The 19,571-nt window shown below is 41.7% G+C and overlaps 1 long non-coding RNA gene across 12 annotated transcripts in view; it reads left to right on the forward strand.

Moving 5' to 3' along the window:
* The window catches only part of LOC140649132 (uncharacterized), a 54,608-nt gene that overhangs the window by 7,275 nt on the left and 27,762 nt on the right, over positions 1–19,571 (forward strand). For 6 of the 12 annotated variants that reach the window (XR_012041502.1, XR_012041493.1, XR_012041499.1 and 3 more), the window contains 4 exons: positions 2,023–2,193; positions 10,262–10,302; positions 10,475–10,623; positions 13,760–13,874. This is a non-coding gene — a long non-coding RNA (uncharacterized lncRNA). Of the gene's footprint in view, positions 1–2,022; positions 2,194–4,482; positions 6,168–10,261; positions 10,303–10,474; positions 10,624–13,759; positions 13,875–19,571 lie in introns of those variants that run through there. The other 6 variants (XR_012041498.1, XR_012041501.1, XR_012041497.1 and 3 more) reach the window with 5 other exon arrangements.

Below are 19,571 nucleotides of genomic sequence, written 5' to 3' on the forward strand. Positions count from 1 at the left end.
TACATTGAATTTAATACTGTAAAATACAAATATTTTGCTTTTGCACAGTCAAAAATAATGCTCCCAAGTAGAAGTCACAGAAAAATGTATGTAGTAATTCTATGCAAATGAAATATATTCCACAAGTTTTATTAAAAGAATTTAAAAGAAAGTAGAGGAAGCTTTTAAAAGCAGAAGGTTTTGTTTGTTAGGAACCAGAACAACTGTAATGGAAGCAGATGCTTACATGGCATACAGGATTTACCACTTAGAACATCCAAACAGCAATGCAGCAAAAGGCTTGCTGTGCTCCTGGAATTATGAGATACACATGAAATGCTTTTAAAGTGCTTAAATTAGTCAAAGACTTAGTCATACTGAGTGCAAAGAAATCTGTATGCTAGTTCATCTCTGCCTAGGTTCTGAGCTATTAAGTGGTTTAGACGCTGTTAATCCTATTCTGCATTTTATTTCTAAAGCATAATATTCTCATACTAGAGATAATGGACATCTTGCCTCAAATGTTTCATAATATGCAATTCCAGCAGATTTATGTGTGTGCTTACAGACAGATGCCATCCCCTTTTATTGTGTGAGAAGGGGAAGTGCTAACTGTCATTATACCCTGTATCATTTTATAGTGGGCAGGAAAGACAATGGTATTGTTGAAATGTGGAGTTCAGAAACAATAGGAACTGGTTACGTGGTGTGTGTTGAAATTTTAAGTCTTCACACATCTCTAGTGGAATCCCCAGAAATACCCTTGTTTTCCTTCAGCACAGTGAGTGAGGGTATTGCACCAGGTGCAACCCAGGATTTAGCAAGAAACTTTATTCTTTAAGTAATAATTGCCAAGCACTAGCCAGATACCTCAATTTAAATACTGTTTGAAAGGAAAAGGAAATCCTAGAATAATTTCGCATCTTTACTACAAATTCCAAACCCCGCAGTATATTTGGAAGAAAACGAGACATAGCTAAGGGATGGAGGATTACACAGAAGCTGTGAAACAGCACTCCTCTCCCCCTGAATTAACAACCAAATTAACAAATTGACTATGTTACCCAAGGCAAGAAACATAAAGTGTGTACTGAAAATACTTAGCTGCAAGTGGAATTGAAATGCCACAGGATTTTTCACCCTGGCAGGGAGGAGAGCTAGTACAAAGCTGGGAGGGGATAATTAAAACTCTTCAGTCCATTGTGTAATATGTGAAGAAGGAAACATTTCTCAGGGGATATATTGTATCAGTGGTTGCTATATATACCTACATACATATTTCTTGAAATGGGATAATGGTTTTCTCACTGCTAGGATATCGTACAGAAAAATTATTCACCTATTTACCCCAGGATAGTTGGGATCTTACTAATTTCTTGGTTTCATTTTTGCTTTGTAAAAACCAAATCTAAAGGTTTGGGTTGCTTTCTGAAACCCCCGATTTAATTGATTTCTCCCTTCCATTACCAGAACAATAAGAGGTATCTTTTTTTAGCACTTGAACCTGAGAAAACCTTAGTTGCCCCAACCCCTCACAATCACCCAGTGAGATTTTATCAAGCCTCTGGTTTTGTTTTCCTTGGTGCTTGGACTCACTAGAAGAAGGTTTTGAATATCAGCTCCATGCATTTCTTCAAGAATGGGGTATAGATAAAGAAATCCAGGAGTGACAAGTTTGCATTCAGTGAGATCAGAGTCACTGTAGGACCGAGTGGAACAATGATGGCTAGGAAAAGAAGGAGAGAAACAAGGTTAAAAGACAGGTGTGAGACAGGCATTAACTTTTCTAATCCACTGAGAATGATGAGTGTGTTTCCTGGACCTGTGTTTCCCCACCCACGTAGCCAGAAAATAAACTTCACAGATTAATTTCTAGGAGCATGGAATGGTTTCCAAAGAACATTATTATCTGGGAAATAGATTCTCTTTTTCAAAGTACATATTCTGGCTGTACTAGACCTGAAGAACTTGTCTGGCAAGCACATGATTTTCTTTTACATTGCTATTGCAAGAATTAGTTCAAAGACTTTTTTTCTGTACTAGTTCTGTTTCTGTAGGCCCTGCAGGAAGATAGTTGTTGGCTGTTTTCCAGTATATTAATGGCAAAATAGCCTTTTCAAGAAAGTGAAATCAAGAGCTGTCTCCTCTCTCCCTGCTAGAATACTTGTCCTAAAGAAGAGGATATAACTTCAAAGGAAAACTAAATGCCTGATTGTAAGTAAACAATGAAAACACAGCTGAAACTGTAGATGCTATAGCTCTTTGCTTAGCCTCTTCATCTCCCCACAAAAGCAGTGGTTTTGTCTACATTGTTTGTGACTCTTCAGTGGAAAAGAGTAGGAATTGTATTCTCTATTCTATTTTAATGTCAGCTGGCAATCACCTTCAGCATTCATTAATTTCTTTATGTACTTGAGAGCAGCAAATCATTTTTCCATGCAGAAGACCTATACTGCATGTTGTACTGCTGGATCTCCTGGATTAGTAGGGAAGTTGGTTTTCCTGACGGTATTTGTGAAAAGTTCTGAGCCATAAGTACAAATGAATCAAGCAACACCACAAATAAGGGAAATAGCACAAAATCTTTCATTTCTATTCAGAGAAGCTATTTATCTAGTGCTGACTGTATCATCGTTGCGCATGAGTAGTGTGGTGGGTGAGTATCACCATCATGCACGGATGAGTATCACCATCATGCTTTCTAGGCGCGGATTTACTCTAGGGCCAGGAACCTGTCCCCCGTTTCCCCTCCCTTCTCCCCATACCAGTGCCGCAGGAGCACTTGCTGCTCAGATCATGTGAGGCTTGCACTGTTCTCCTACCTAATACCGCTTGCAGCTGCATGCAGCCTTTCATGTCTACTTCAGCTTGGAGTTGTGGGTCTGCTGGGAAGGAAATCCAGCCACGAGACACTTTAAGTAGCAGTTTGATCTTTGTCAGTGAGATGGACTCAATTTAGACACGTACTGTTGAGAGGTCAAATCTGGACTGGAATATGTTAAGGGCTGTCAGGACATTGTAGACGGGAAAGGCAGACATTGCAACTACCAAGGGTTTGATTCCAGCAGAGAGTCTTGTAAATGGGGATGTTTAATAGACCGTGGAGAAGTTAAAAGGAAGGATTAGACAACTGGTGGGGTCAAGTGCACTTAAGTAATCATAAATGATAGGGTGGTGCTGTAATTAAAAATGCTCCTGCACTCACTTGGTTGGCCTTGGCGTCGGAGCCATGCCTAGTACAGGCATAGCTTCGGTTCCAAGGGGCCTCTGTAATTGGTCCAAATCATATGAAAGCTTTCAAACTTATACATAGGGTTAAACTTAAAAAGACAGGGTGGGAGAAAATACCCCAATTATTCAGACTCTTGAATAAACAAATTTAACCACTCTGTAGTCTGAAGTGAAAGTATTTGTGATAGCTGTCTGGAAAGCAAAACTTTGCAAAAAAAAAAGTTTCAATTCTTGTTTTATCATGTTCAAAAGAGACTATTTCTTAATGAGTATTTTTATTAAACTTGTTACCTGAAGAGCCTTGATGCTAATGCTAATGAAGAGCACTTTGATATTAAATGTCTGTAAAAAGCATAAGCAACTTTTGTTTTTTAAAATAAAAGGGCATGTTTTATTGAAAAAAAAATGTTACTCTTGACTATTTTTACTATCTCTAGCAAACACACACGAGTTATGCAACTCCATTAAATGCTTTGAATAATATTTCCAATGCGCATGTTGCTTGTTAAGTTAATGGAGTGTTTTCTTACACACCAGGCCAGAATCACATGATGAAATTAGAACTGATTGCTTTAGGCTTTCATTTGCTTTGATTGCTTATTTGGGTCAGGCATTTAGAAAGAAGATAAATCTAATATAAAAAATATTGACCTTCTCCTTGAAAGCACATTTTAAAACAACTATAAGAGTTGCTGCTCTGTGCTTTGTGATGTGCTTCTTGCTAAGCTCAAGTTCACATTTACTTATATTTTTTAAGGGACAGGATGTTGACAAATACCCTCCTCACAGCAGTGATGGAAATGTATGAGCCTGAGGTCTGTAAATGCTGGAGAGAAAGAAAAGGCAGGAAAGGGCTGCCTACTAATAAAAGGATTATTCAGAATATGATACTTAGGTGACCCAAAATAGCACTTCTGTTTCTCTCATATTATATTTCTTGTATTTGGCACACAAAAATTCAGCTGGGATCCTGGCTTATTAAGAACCCTTTTTACATGAAAAGAGAAGTGACCTTTCTTCCTTAAATATCCTGGCTTCTCTTGCTCCTTATACAAATTTCAGCCATGTGGAGTGGAAGAAAGTAGCTTACCCTGCCACCCTAACAAAGGTTTTCAGGAAACTGAAGTTAGGACTGGATCTGGAGTTTATGTGGAAACTGGTGGAGCTACAATGGAGCCTGTTCAGCAGCAATACAACTGATGAAGGTTAACTAACATTGTACTACTAAGAATTTTTTTTAACACTTTTCTTTAATATGTTTTTATACCAAAGGCAAAAGTCAAAATCACTAATACAGAGACTGCCTTGGACCACAAGTGGAATGCCTCGCAAGAACAGCAGGGGCTGGGAAGGATTGCAGAGGGAGATGGGGGAGTTACCCTCCCGGAGCCTTTGCAGGCATCATCGTCAGGTGTTTTGGACAAACATCTGTTAGGCCATCGGTCTAGAGAGAAAGAGAAGGAGGTGCAGATAACACTTGAGAACTCATCTGCCAGATGTCAGTAGTGACATGTCAGGCATTTTAGCATGAAGCTCTCAGGCGATTTGTGAAAATCCAGAATCCTGCCTTCCTGCATGGATAATGAAGACCCGTATTTCTTGCCAGGATAATGTGCAGAAAGCATTTGTTCCTATATTCTGTCCCTGAAGGGGATACGTTCTCTTAGTACCACACATTTTGAGATTGGGCAAAGCATGAAAGCAAAATCATGAGGAGCTGTATTTCTGCCTGGTTCTTAGTAAGATAATAGGGAGTCTCACAGGGGATAAACATAAGCTGCTTTGCTACTTATGTTCTTAACATTATTTTTTGTGTTTTGCCCATTCTGAACAGTGCAGGCAGGGAAACAGAAAACTCTCTTTCCTCTTAAATTATTTCGCATGCCACTGACAGCACATCCCCTGTGCCTTTTCAGTCCTACAGAAACACTTCTGAGTTTGTACAGCACCAAGCACATCAAGGCCTTGCTGCATGACGATAATTTCAGGCAAATAATTCACAGCAGTGATTTGTTGTTGTGCAAAAGCAGATCTGTTCTCCACCAGTGATGCCCTGTTCCCTGCTGGGAGGAAGCTGGCGGGTTGCTCTGTGCCCAGTGGGCATGGCAGGGGCCAGCTCCTGCAACCTTCCCCCGGCTGGAGCTGCGGGCTGAACCGGCTCCCTTCTTGCAGGTGGATGCTACCAAAGACGCCCAGCCCTCGCCAGCGGGGCCAAACCCTCTCTTCGCAGGCAGTAAAGCTGCCGCTTCACCCCACGCGCTGCTGGAGGGTGGGTGCCGGAGGCTGGTCCTGCTGCAGTGCCACAAGTGCTGGCAGCTGGAGGCAGTCTGCCAGGGAGAGCCTGCACATCATGAGGCCTCAAGGCAAGCGTTCGAGCAAGGGTTAAAATGGCTGGATAGCTTGCCCACTAGAAAACAGGGTTTTTTTTTCCATAGTCACTTCCCAGTCTGTCTTGGATATGCAGTCTCTAGTTACTGGAGGGATTCAGAGCTGGCACAGGCAGCCTCTTAAGTATTAGGCTGCCCTGTGTGCTTGGCACCAAATTCAGACAACTTTGAGAACAGTTCAGATCTTCTGGAGGGTTTTTTTTGTTTTGGATTGGGGGTTTTTTGGTATTTCTTTCCATAAGAAAGCAGTTCTATTTTTAGGACTTGGCCCAAATTGTTGAACCCAGTGGTTTGAGTTTTACTGTTGTTGTTTTTCCTCTCTTCAATCAAAATTAAGTGGTTCTGGCTGATCTGAGCTGAGCAATGCTGCTGCTTCTCTTAAAGTTACACTCGAGGAGGTTTTGTGAGTGCACGAGTGCGTATGTGTGCGTGGAAAGTTTCTCTCAATTTCCTGGAATAAAAGGGGTCTTTGCTTCCTCCAAATCTATACTCTGTGCTTGTAAATGTCTCTATTAAGACTGGTTTTGTGGAACATTGTGAAGGGAGGCCAGCCTAAAATATGATATGTCATTAAAGTGAATTTTATATTTGAAGCTCGTCTCCCCAGTCTCTTCTGTTTTCTTTCTTGCTGCAGCTATATACCATTGTGTTTCAATGTATAATGTTTGTCTTCAGTCTGTATAGATACGAGAACACCCCATTTTTATCACCTGTGGAAAATCAGACGGTATAACAAACCCATGACTAGAGCAGTGATTGAAGCCCAGTATCCCTATCCCCTCTCTCCTTTGGCTACAGAGCATATGTAGACCCTGCACACCCAAGTTAGCTTCTGGATGAAAGGGAATATTGCTTCCTCTGCATGGTGCTATGCTTCAGCTAATTAGTGTTTTTAGCTATGCTGCTTCCAGGGCCCAAGGGATTAAGGTTAACATGGAGAGCTCTCCCTCTTCATCCTCTGTGTGTAGTGTATAAATTGCCGCTTGCTCTCCCTTTGTCCGAGAGCATCTGCCCTTCTGTTGCACAGGGGGTCTGAGCAGGTGGGAGAGCACGTGCCTGTTACTGGCTGGTTTGGGAGCTTTCCAAAGAAATAGGGAAGGGCAGAGCCCATTTCTCCCAGTTTTGAAGGACCAAGGTGAGTAGCAGTCCGCCGCTTCCCACGTAACTGCAAATGTCAACCAGGCCACTGTAGACCGTCCTGAGGTCATTTTTGCAAAGCATGGCTGGACACCTCTGCTGTGTGTGGTAATTTAGGCTGTTTTCCAACAGGCTGGGACTTTGGTTTGAAGAGGGGAAGGTGCCTTCCAATAACTGAGTGGGCCATTGAGGACAGAGTTAAAATCTGTGCCTGTCCTCAGGGTTTCCCTGTTTGCTAGCCGGAGGGGCTTTCTACTCAGTGTTAGTCTCAGCAGCGCGCAGGGTGGATGCGATTCCCTGCAGCTGCCCCCTGCACAGTGCCTGGTAGGAGGAGCCCAGCATCGCAGGGCTGGGTGCTGGCTTTCTAAACACCAGGCATCCCTGCAGTGCAGCCTCTGAATGGCTTTCTGGAAGTAGACTTTTGCTCTTACTAATGAGTACAGACTTAAGGCCTTCCTTCCAGGACTTAAGGGCATCCAAAAGATCCCAGGCTATTTTTTTCAAATATTTGAGTGCTGTCATCAAAACCATAATGAATTGCCAATTTCATTTGGCATTTGGCAAACCATTTTCAACAGTTTCCAAATGTAAGTCTAGCCCCAGGTCTTAAATCCTATGGAAAAAGGCATTCATATGGAGTTTAGCATTTCCTGGGTCAGAATTATCCCGGGTTCTTTCTGCCTCTGGCCTCGGCTTCCAGAAGTTCAGAAAGGTGTGAAACTCAAAACAAACCTTGTTTTCCCTTGATTTCCATTTTGCTTTCCTTAGGCAGTCATGGCATCTTTTTCTTATATCAACTTGAAATTAATAGACATTCAAGAAACATTCGTTCTGTTGTATTTGGTGTTTTTTTTTTCACCCTAACTTCCCTGCCAACACTCTAACAATGCAATGTTCACCTAGCAAAGAAACTTAGATGATTATATGCTAAAAAGTACATTTTTCAAAGGAGCGGAGGTGTTAGCTTCAGTTTCCTAGGCAAATTCTCATACAAGTAATTACATTCTGCCTACTGCATTCCTCTGCCATTTCAATTGGATATGGTGTTCTTCCTCAGTTTGTGCCCTACACTTTTGCATAGCATTATCGAGTACTTTTAAATATTTGTTGTCCACCATCCCAGCAGTGACTTCACTATAGAGGCAGTAATTAAAGTAAACCACCAGATAACTAAAAATTAGTAGCATATTCTTGTGGTATTTACCATCAAAAATATTTGTTAGTCCAAAATTTTCAGAGTAAGACGTGTTTTTAGCCATGACTAGGTAGTACAATAACTTGTGACATAAATCAGCAACACAATTAGCTCCGGTTGCTTTCAAATCAGGAATGTTTGATGGTGACTTTGGTACAGCAATATAAGAGGATCACTGTGGGCCATCTGTACTGATGCTTTCAAACTGTGACCACTGTTTTACAATGGAAGCTGACAAGTTATGTTGGTGGGTGAATTAGATTGTGTTGTGCTGTAAGTAGAGGAAGAAAATGATCAGGAATGTCCAGCCAACAGCAAAAATCTGGAGAGGGGGAGATGAGGGCTGCTCCCTTGGTGTGTTCACAGTAGGTACGAGCTGTTCACAGTGGTTGAAACAGCCCGGTACACGACCGCTAGCTAATTCCAGGGAACTTTTCCACTACTCCTTGATAATCACAGCATTTCACCGCTCCCTGCCAGAAGTAAGAGTCTTTTTTTCCCCACTTTTCAGCGCTTTCATTCAGTAATGGCAGAATTGGGACCTGTGAAGCTAGTGTTAGAATGCTAATCTTAGCTTTTCTTTAATTTCACCATGTTACAGAAAAAAATATCCCTTAATTTGCATGGTCCTTTTCCTGGCAACTCTCAGCCTTTAACACATTCAGTGTAGTGAACCAAAACCACTGCTACTTGCTTCCCCTGGAATTATACCAGTTTATTTGATTTCACCCACCCAGACCTGGAAGCTAGCTCTGTACGTCACAGGGAGGGATGCCAGACCCGGTGATCATGTAGATGCTCTTGGGTCAAGACTACGGCTGCACTGCCTTCCAGGACCACCTGCTGGCCGGCTGCAGGGGGCTGAGGTCAGCGCGGACCTGGGGAAAGCCACCCTCCGAAACCTGAAGTGTCATAACGTGGTGACCAAACCACACCAAATTCCTGTCTTGGAGAAGAAGAGTTTTTGTGGGAAGGGAAGGAAGGCAAGGCAAGGCAAGAACATTTTATTCTGGGGGCTGTAGTTATGGGGGAACAGCTGAATATGTCACGAATTTACAGCCCAGATGCAGGAAATTCAGCTGAACAAATCTAAATGTGACTTGACACAGATGCTGGAAAACTAAAATAATGAAGTATCTGACCTTGTTCTGTGTGTTTCCTGTAGTGGAAATTTCTTTGGTAGCTCTGAAATGCAGTGTGCTGTTGTCACTTGGTTGAGCAGTAATGGCACAACTGGGAAGCAGTGGAAAAGCTCACATCGGAGTGGTAACTGTAGCCTTTGGTCTTGTCTTTATTCCCCTACCAGTCTTCAGGTTTGTTTAATAGCTGGCTTGTTTTGTTTGATATCTGATGCCATTATGTGCCCAGATTTATGTTTCATCGATGTAAACGGTTATTGTTGCTCCATGCCAGGAAAGAAACAGTGGCAGCCATTGGCCTGCACTTCCGTAATGGAGTTGGGCAAGGAAGGAAGGTGACGGTGCCTTTGGAGTAGAGGAAGGAAGGGACCCCAAGTCTGAACCATCCAAACTTTTAAAAGGAAACAGAATTTTGATGGGGTTTGACTAAAAAATTTAATTGCCTCTAAGTATTAAAGTCTGCTTGCTACCAGCTCGGCTGTCAAATGGTGAATCCTTACAGATGCTCCAGCCCTCCTGATTGTTTTCCTTTCTTCTTCTTCTTCTTTTTCTTTTTTCCCGAAGGAGATGCCAGAGCTCATATTGGCTTTCTCAGTACACTAAGGGCTTCAGAAACCAACCTGAGCAACAGTTTTTGAACACAGAACTAGGAGACAGAATATTTTTCTTAAGCGCATATTCAATTCAGAAATGTTTATGACTTTTTTTGCTTAATCTATTCAATTTACACATATTGTCTATTCTGCTTCTTCAAACTAAGCAGAACAAATGTTCTGCTACTTGGAACATTTTCACTTAGATAATGCAGGAAAAACCAGGAAAAAATACCATAAAGAATTTTTTTTCTTTGTTTTCTTGAGTTGCACCATAACTCTTACACAGCAAAAATTTTGAGTTTGTAAAGTTGCTAAGCTTCATCTACGTGTTCCCAGTTTTTTAGTATCAGTTGAAAGATCTTTGCACTAAGGGATTTCACAACTGCATTGCTTCACAATTGCTTCGTCTCATAAATCAAATGTCTTTTCAATTTTTCTCAGCTGGGAGTTGTGGATTATAGAAATGTCCCATAACTACCATTGTCTCTCACTTGACAAACACCTGGGGAGTGATGCTATTTGTTTCATGAAGGAAGGTTATTTCAATCAAGAAGCCAAGGAATAGCTCTCATTTTTCGTTGTTCTTTTTTCATTTAGTGCTGCTGAGAAGAACATTCGCTTTTTTGGGGACCAAAAGTGTAAGTACCGTTTTGTCCTTTTTAATGCTTTTTTTTTCTTGGTGGGCTTGGCCTGTTGTTGTTTGGTTGTATGTTTATATGCATACAGGTGGATGCTGGTAATCTCTCCTGAGAGCTGAATTCAAGGAGGAGTAAGTCCTGTACTCTGCAAGTTTTTTTGTTTCCTTTTCAGAGGAAACCCCTGAAAACAAGGTCTTTAGACCCTCACCACACCCCTGAAAGCCCCTGGGGCTGGGGACCACACAGGCACTGCCCAGTGCATCAGACCAGGAGGTTCCTCGTTCTCTTGACGTTGCACCAGGAGTAGAAACGTCAATAAAGGTGTGTGTAGAAAGTAGTAGAATAGGCAGTGGTTTCACAGAAGTACATGACATAAATCTGTAAAGACCCCATTCCTACAAGGAGACAGTGGTGGTGTGACCACCGGTGTGCTTAGCAGAAAGAAACACATAGCTGTTCCCCCAGTGACACCAGTAGAAGCCCAAAGTTATAGCACTAGTTGGTCAGCAGGCATGAAGCTTGTGCCGCTGCAGTGGGAGAGGATACTGGGTTGTTGGCCGGCACTCACAGGGTGCTGGGAACATCCCCAGCTCTGTTGCGGCTGTCAGTGCTTGACGCCAGGCCTGGTGAGAGGACGTGAGGAGGTTGGAGAGATGAGGAAGGACCTCTGGGGCAGCTGGCCTGCCCCGCCAGGAGAAGGGCCTCTCCTGCATGCTTCGCCCTCTGACAGTGCTACAATGTGGGGGCAAAGGAAATAAAAATGTATCTGCTTTACCAGCAAAGAATCGAGAAGCACTTGACTGGAGCTTGAGAGAGGGGAGAGATAAAGAGGGAAAGAAGTATCTTAAGTGACATCTGTAAATGTTTTTCCTGTCAGCGCAATGTTTCCCCTTTTGAGAGAGCAAACGTCAAACCCACCGGTTTCAGGAGCAAAGGAAAAGGCCACACTCTTGGTTTCCTGGTCAGGCTTAGGTCTCCTGTTCTGGACGTCCTCTCTGCTTGGCCTTGGGTCACCCTGCCGAGAGCCAGGAAGGGCAGAGCACGGCCAACAGGCTAGGTTTCCTCCCGTGATGGCTTGCCTTCTTTGTGCTTGCCTGTTGCTTACACCTGCTGAGGTGCTCCGCATGTTTTCATAGAATCATAGAATAGTTTGGGTTGAAAGGGACCTTTAAAGGTCATCTAGTCCAACCCCCTGCAATGAGCAGGGACATCTTCAACTAGATCAGGTTGCTCAGAGCCCCATCCAGCCTGACCTTGAATGTTTCCAGGGATGGGGCATCTACCACCTCTCTGGGCAACCTGTTCCACAGTTTCCCCACCCTCATCGTAAAAGATTTCTTCCTTATATCTAGTCTGAATCTACTTTCTTTTAGTTTAAAACCATTACCCTTTGTCCTATTGCAACAGGCCCTGCTAAAAAGTTTGTCCTCATCTTTCTTATAAGCCCCTTTTGAGTACTGAAAGGCCACAATAAGGTCTCCCCGCAGCCTTCTCTTCTCCAGGCTGAACAACCCCAACTCTCTCAGCCTGTCCTCATAGGAGAGGTGTTCAAGCCCTGGGATCATTTTTGTGGCCCTCCTCTGGACCTGCTCCAACAGGTCCACGTCTTTCCTGTGCTGAGGGCTCCGGAGCTGGATGCATACTCCAGGTGGGGTCTCACCAGAGCAGATTAGAGGGGCAGAATCACCTCTCTTGACCTGCTGGCCCTGCTGCCACTCATTTGGCAGCAATGAGCATTTTCCTTTTGTACAAAGAGGGGAAAAATTCACTTGGAATTTTGAAAAAAAGTAACAATTTCATCTAATAAATAAGGGGCCTGCAGCTGACCGAGAGGTTCACTTGCCTTGCCAGTCTCCCTCCCTGCCACTCGTACACTGCTGAGCCCACCACTTAATCACCTGCAGGGGAGGGAGGAGAACAGGGATGCATGGGGTGAGCTTGGCTAATACTAGAAAAGAAAAAATTCTCCATGCTCCACCAAAAAGGGAGAAGAAAGAAAAGCCCATACAGTAAGGCACGTTTTTTTCTTCTACTACTTTATAAAGGAGAATCTAGATACGCTTTAAATCTAAATCAAATAGTGGATCTGATTCTTAATGTAATTCAACTCTTTGAACAGATTAGAGACATGCAGTGCATCAGGGCACTGTGTGGAACACTGATAGCTTGGTCATTCTTCATTCTGTAGGGATTTGGCCCAGACATGCTCTATTATATGGTATCCTAAGAGCTGCTGGTCCACTGACATCTTCTGGGTGCACACGAATGTTTCAGAAGAAGTGGTCTGTCTGCATACACACATGGCTAACTGGGTGCAGCTGTATGGCCATTGGCTCAGTGGCAATCCTGAAACTCTGCAGCGCTGCCCTTGTGTTAGGCTCAGCTTTCAGGAGCCCATTTGACTGCCAGGTGTCACGGCACATGGGGAATGCAAGGCCAGCCCATTCTGCTCACAGGGAGGGTTACATGGGAGGTGCTAAGCACTATTGCTACATGGATTTTCTCAAGGCAAGAGGAGTCTTCTCTTGTCCCAACAAGCCTGCTGTAAGACAGTACCCCAATATCATTGCACAAAGTTGCTCTTATATAGGCAGGTCAAGACCATAGCCTCTTTGTGCTTTGCTGAGGTCTGTGTTTTTCAGTCCCTGTGACCCATTAGTTGCTTTCTGGCTCCCCTTTGACAGACATTTAGAGACATGTCTTGTAGTGGAGCTGTGTTTCCAAGAGCTTATTCTCCTTCTAAAATAAGCCTCACTGCAATCTAAAAAAACAGATGACCCAAGGTTTTATTAGAGGTACTGACTATCAGATGAGACCTGAGAAAGTGAATTGACTTGATAATGGAATGAAAATCTTGTTTTCTAAAAAAAATCAGTTTACAAAATGGAGACTGGGGGGTTGGGAGGGAGGGGAGAATTAAGTTTAGAACTTAATTCCTCCCCGCTCAACAGCCTCATTTACAGGAAGAATACAACAAATCTCTTGTTTTTGCAGCACAAGGGCTTTATACAGGTAAACATGTTGAGAATGTTGCCTGTAGTGTTTGCCCAGCTAGACCATAAAGAATTCCTGTGAGCGGGGGGAGCTAGTGCCATTGCAGAGCCCCGGCAAGCTCTGCTTTCCTCCTGCCTCCATCTGCCCCAGTGCCAGGGAGGGAGACCGCTGGAGTCATACTATTCCTGTGAAGCCGTCCAGCACATTTATTCTGAGTACAGACACAGTGGTCTTCCATTTTGCAATTACAGAAACAAGAATATCCTGTCGAGCTTTCTTGCTTTCCTCCCTTCCCCACTGCCACCGCTTGGTATGGCTGTAGGGAATATAAATGGAACAGGAAATTTGACCACGTCCAGGATCAATGTCATTAAAGACAAGTCGTGTTTTAAAATCTAATTTTATATAACTGCTCTGTTATATAATATGCTTTTGTTTGTCGTCTTGATTTTTATCGAGGTAGTGTACATTCCCCTGGACCTTTTCATGAAGGAATGTTTATACCTGTGGGCAAGCGCTAATGGCAGTGAAAGGCTTGCATTCATGGGAACAGCATTTAGCAATTCATGGTTGCCAAGGTAAGCAGCAAAGGCATGCCCTCTGCCACTCCACTGCCTCTAAAAGAAACAGTCTCTAAGGTAACAGGCTAGCACCCCTTGAGGCCAAAAATCTTTAGCTTTTTAGACAGAAAAACACATTAAATAATACCAAGAAAAGCATTTTTTTGTCCAGGCATTTTTTCTTCACAACAGAAAAGGGGCTCAAAGTGTTCTATTTTTGGTTCCGCACAGGAATTTAATTCAGATGCTGCCCAGTGCTTTGTGCACTCAACACCCCTTTGACAGTTTAGTTTCAGGGGCACATAGGACTAATGAGCCAAGGCATGACTGCAGTTGGAGGCTGGCGTCTCCCAGGCCTGTGACTGTTGTTCAAGTGAATAGGCAATTTCCTTGATTAGCTTGGAATTTGCAGCATTATCTGGATAGTTATTTGGCATGAGCCCTTTTTCCAGGATCACAGTCAATGTGGGAGATTGAGTCACCTGAAGAAAAGGTCTGCAGAGGCAGCGCTTCCTAGATGCTTCTTGTGATGGGACAGGAGAATGGGCTTCTCTTCTTGACTTCATCTTGCTCTGCAGCTACTTGCCAACCTCTTTTATCTTACTTCAGCAAAAGGGAGAAGTAGGTGAGTCATCACATTTTCCCAGTGCAAGGTCTTAATTAGGAGAAGAAACAAACAGTAGAGGGCTGTTTTTAAAACTGAATTCTAACAAAAAGTAAAATGCAAAAGCCGGATCACCTTTCTGCTAATCTTGGTGTGTCAGAGACCCATTGCATGCAGAAGACAACCTGTCTATGTCATCTGCAGGGCATTCGTATGACTCTAACACCAGTATAATTTGCTGGGTGTGGGGAAAAGCAAAAGAAGCATTTTCTGGAATATTTTTTTTCCAAATGACTCAAGCTATTACAATTGCTTGCCAATTATAGAGTGACAATTCATGGACTATAACCGAGTAATACAGTGCCTGCTGGCTGTAATATGTCTTTTTACATCTGGTGCAGTTCCTGCAGTTCCTGGAATTGTAACCAAGGTCTTAGAGCTCTTCATGAGAGGGGAAATGCCTCCTGGAACCCTTTTGCAACTTGTTCAACAGACTTGACGCTGACATTAATATGTTTTTACTGATAATAGAGACAGACTGATAATCAGACCTTGCCGTACCTTCAGGTGTGCAACACATGCCTCACATTTCAGTGAGTCTTTGGGAATAAACCTCATGTTATTGAGCTGACTTAGAACAGCACAGGGGGATAACTATTTGCCTACTTTCAGTCTGACAGAAAGGATACTGCCCTGATTGCATTCAAAGAAAGGACATACATCACTGACAATTCACTTCTCCCTTTAGTTTGACCTCATGTTCTAAATTGTAATATTTAGTCTGTAGTAAATAAAGTAATTACGGAATAACTACGGACTTTCTAATGGTTTGAAGCATGATAACACAAAGAACATTAAACAAGGAAATTAATTAGTTACGTCATCCACCCCAGAAATGCCCACAATGTGACAATTTGTTATTATGCAAAAGATGCAAAGTCAAGGGCAAGCTAGGAAGTATCCAGACACTCTTTTTGAGTTCAACACCTTGTCACGTCCACATTTTGATGCAGCACACATTCACATGCTGTTATGCAAGAGAAGTCCCGCTCCATTTGAGACACAGATTGGCTGGGACTCACTAAATAAGAAGCAATTTTGTATTTGTTCACTGCATGTCTTGCTCTTTATTCATGTCTCGGCTGCACAAATGGTCTTAAATTTCACTTCAGGTAGGATGGAGACATGTAGCCGTCTGAGCAAGTTGTGAGAAACGGCCTGTCTTCTTTGGCAGAGTCTGCAGGCACCTGAGCAGCCAACACAAAACATCCCTATGCTCTCTCAGTTGTGGAGGGTTTGACGGCTTGTCTGAAGGTAATGGCCTCTTTCTGCTGTTTTGTAAGCTAAGCAGCCCTGTGCCTAAGTCCAATGGGACTGGATGTTGTAAGCAATAGCTTAGCATGCCTAGCACATGCCCACAGCACTGAGTTTGGCAGTCACAACCACTTCCAGCTGAAACATGACTAAGTAGTGAAATAAGTCTGGTCAGGAAAACAAAAGCACTGAGTCTCTAAGTTCTTGCATATTCTCAGGAACATCCCTATCGATTTGGCTCAAACATTTCAGAACCGTTCGTCTTGAGGGAAATACACAATATGCAAAAGTTCAATTTGATACACTTTTAACTAACAGAAAGTAAGTTCTTGAAATGTGATGTTTCAGACCACAGTAGTAATAAGGAGCAGTATTAGATTCATCTGTGAACTAGCAAATAATAAGAACTAGGGACTGTGTTATGAAAAATAGCTTTTTAAAATGCTGCCTTCAGTTTACTTCCCTGAACTCAGTGTTGATATTTTTGTTTTATCCACAAAGTAGGTTAACATGAGAACTCTACTCTTTATCTATAATTATAAAATATTATTTGATGTCTAAGCTATCACTATTAGCTGAACAGTCTGAACTCTTTTATTTTCTTCTTTTCCCAAAGAACCATTATGCTGTTACTGTGAAAAGACAGAACCTTGGGAAAATTAAAGTAAAAACTGGTTGCTCATACTTTGACAATGTGGTTTATAAAGCCTGTCTTTCAACAGCTATAAAAAACTTGCATTCCTGTGTTAGAAAGATGATAATATGTAACTGCCATTTGCTTAACAGCTCTTAACTGCAGCTGGAAAATGTGTTAGTTTCATCTGACTTAATTACCATCACATTTGTCTTTCTCTCCAATCTCTATTTTTTGATCTGAACTTTTGCAGATCCTAAGGCACAGTGTACACATGCATTTATAGAGCATTTATTTTCCAATGTACACGTAAACTGACATCTGAGGGGCTGATCCAAAATTCAACAAGGTCACTAGAAAGACTCCTAGCTAAGCATCAGTCTATCCCCCTGAAGCTCTGAGCAGGAATTTTCCTTATAATGTATTCCCTAGATTTCAGTTGCTGCTCCCAGAGTGGGTACAGGGACTGTGTTAATGAGATTTTTTTTCATATTCAGCTTTTATTCATCCATTTAGCAAAAAAGTTGACTGATGATGGAATTTCAAACAATCAGTGTTTTATACAGCAGCTGAATATTGGAGCTTTTAGAATATTCTTCCTATAACGTTTAAACTTACCCAGTGCGCAAATATTTTTGTCCCAAAATGTTGGCAGCTTCACTTTAGTTTGTGTTTTCAGTTTGGACACACATGGGAGAGCACAGACTCTTATCCAAACCTTATCTGAATGAGTCAAATGTCTTGATATTGCACAATTGGAGAGGAGTTGATTTGAATATAAGACTTTCTCAACAAATTTCCGATATTTCTGGTCCCAGTTGTCACTACCACAGTTTCAGCTTTTCTTTTGTAATGTTGATATTTATTTCCATGTCTACCCAGATCTAGAAGCACAAAAGTCAAAAGATTTGTAAAAAAGACCAGGGCAAGCTTTGGGCAGTACTGTTTCTAAGAATAGGCAAAGATCTTTTATTTTGCTTGAACTACTTTGCTCATCTTCACCTCAGCATTTGCCAGGAAACCTCAAGATATTAAAACCCAGACCTCTTACATGAACACAGACAAATGTAGTGATGCCTAATGATATATGTATTAGCAAAAGGAAAATAACCGTGAACTGTGTTATCAAGGATTCATTGTATTTGCTAGATAGTAGTAGATACTCATGAAGAGGGAGAGAAATCCTTCTCTCAGACCAGTGTATTTATGGCTAGACTGAAGTCTAACTTCTGAAATGTTTCTCTAAAAACTCTGGTATAAGCCATGCTTTTTGTCTCCTTCTGGCTTAAAAAAAAAATTCATCCTGTAAGTGGATGTAAAATACTGTTTTTCTTTTGATCCCATGGGTCATGCGTATGGTTGATAAGTAGAAGCTAGTAATCTTATCCCTGCGCATTGCCACTTACCCCACCACAAATAACATGCCTGGTTGTTATAAATGATTTGCACGTTGTGGTGCTTTCCTGGCATTTGGGCTTCTCAAGATCTCCCTCATTTTGTACATTAATGTCTTACTGCAGTTAGGACTGGTTTAGAGGTGGTGATACATGAGCCAGGAAGAACCCTACCTTATTTTCAAACCAAGAAACAGCCCATTGACCTGACAGCTAAAACCACTGGCATCCTTTTGCTTTTAAACTGAGTAGAAGTGATGGGAAGTCACTGAAAGACAGTAAACGTGAACCACTCTTAAATGCCAACCTGGCTTTAAATAGTGTTTTGACAACACACAGAAAACTGTTTATTTTGAGACTTACGGGACTTCTGCAGGAGTTGGTGCAAATACAATGAAAATTGTAATGTTTACATAATCCATAAATAAAAAGGTAAAGAAACCCAAGTCCCACCAGGATCACAAGTCAAAAAGGAGTGGGAATAAACAAGATCGTTAATACACAGATTGGTTGATTTTTTTTGCCTTGATAAACAACGAAGTAATTGATATACACATATCTGCAGATATATATATAAACATGCAAAACTCAGAGAAAAAAAAATGTTTATCAAGGCCTATTTCCCAAAATACTACTTAGGGAAAACAGTCGAAGGTTTAATAGAAAGGAACCAGTTTCTTGGATTTGTAACTAACATTTAAGAGCGTAAGATCCTAGAAAGACACTAAGAACACTCAGATAACATTTTCTAAAGGTGAAATTAATCATAAAATACAGCCTAATGCAGACAGAAACACAGCCTGACACTATGTGTATGAAATTGTCCACATCTGCATGTGCGTGCTTGCTCACTCACCCCAAAACAGAAAATCTTCTCTAAAAAAAGTGACCTCTGTCACATATAGTAGAAGGATAACTCTGGGTAAATTGGGGTGGAAAAATATCAACCTCAAGTGTTTGAGGGGGCAGAGGGAATTACATACTATGGTTTTTAAACTTCCTCGGGATTACTTTTTGACAGTTCATCCAAAATTAATGGAAATGCTTCTTGGTCCTTTGGGTTCACAGCAAAAGTCACTTTCTCTTCCTCAGAATCTACTACCTATAAAAAGTCAACATTTCCATTTCTAACCTTCAAAGTAAATTACAACTGACAGAGAGGCAATGCAATAAGCTTCATTAGCCTCATTTCTATAGACACAGTATTAACTAAAGTCTATTTTTCTTGTGGACATACTAATATCTTTATACTAATGGTATAAAAATAAGTTTTGGTGAAATACACCAATGAAGGAATCACCAGCCATACAGATATAGCAAGGTTTGAAAAATGAAGATAATTTTACTAGAATTTAGGAAGTCTTCTCTGGGATTTGAGGAAGCTGAAGTTAATGACCTGGAATCCTTAAAAGTTACTTAAACTTCCCACAACATTGGCAGAGAAGAAGAAAAATACATTTTAAAAGTTACACAATCCAGCTCCCCCAGTTTTCTACTGCAGAGAATCACTGAGCTAACACTGAGCTGCACTGAATAATTTCCCCTGTTTAAACAGAGGGCACAGTCACTGGTATTGCGGTAGCTATGGCTTTGTTCACCTAGGCATTAGTTAAGGACTGTGGCCACTGACCTTTTGTCACTGTCTTCTTGCAACCACTTGTAATAGATTAATACATTAATGAGTTAGAAATAATGAAGCTCCTTAAGAAGCTATTTAACCAGATATCCCAGCTCATCTTCGTGCAGTGTCCCTGAATACTCTTCACTTT

Source organism: Ciconia boyciana, chromosome 3, assembly GCF_034638445.1.
Source record: "Ciconia boyciana chromosome 3, ASM3463844v1, whole genome shotgun sequence".
Lineage (NCBI taxonomy): Eukaryota > Metazoa > Chordata > Aves > Ciconiiformes > Ciconiidae > Ciconia > Ciconia boyciana.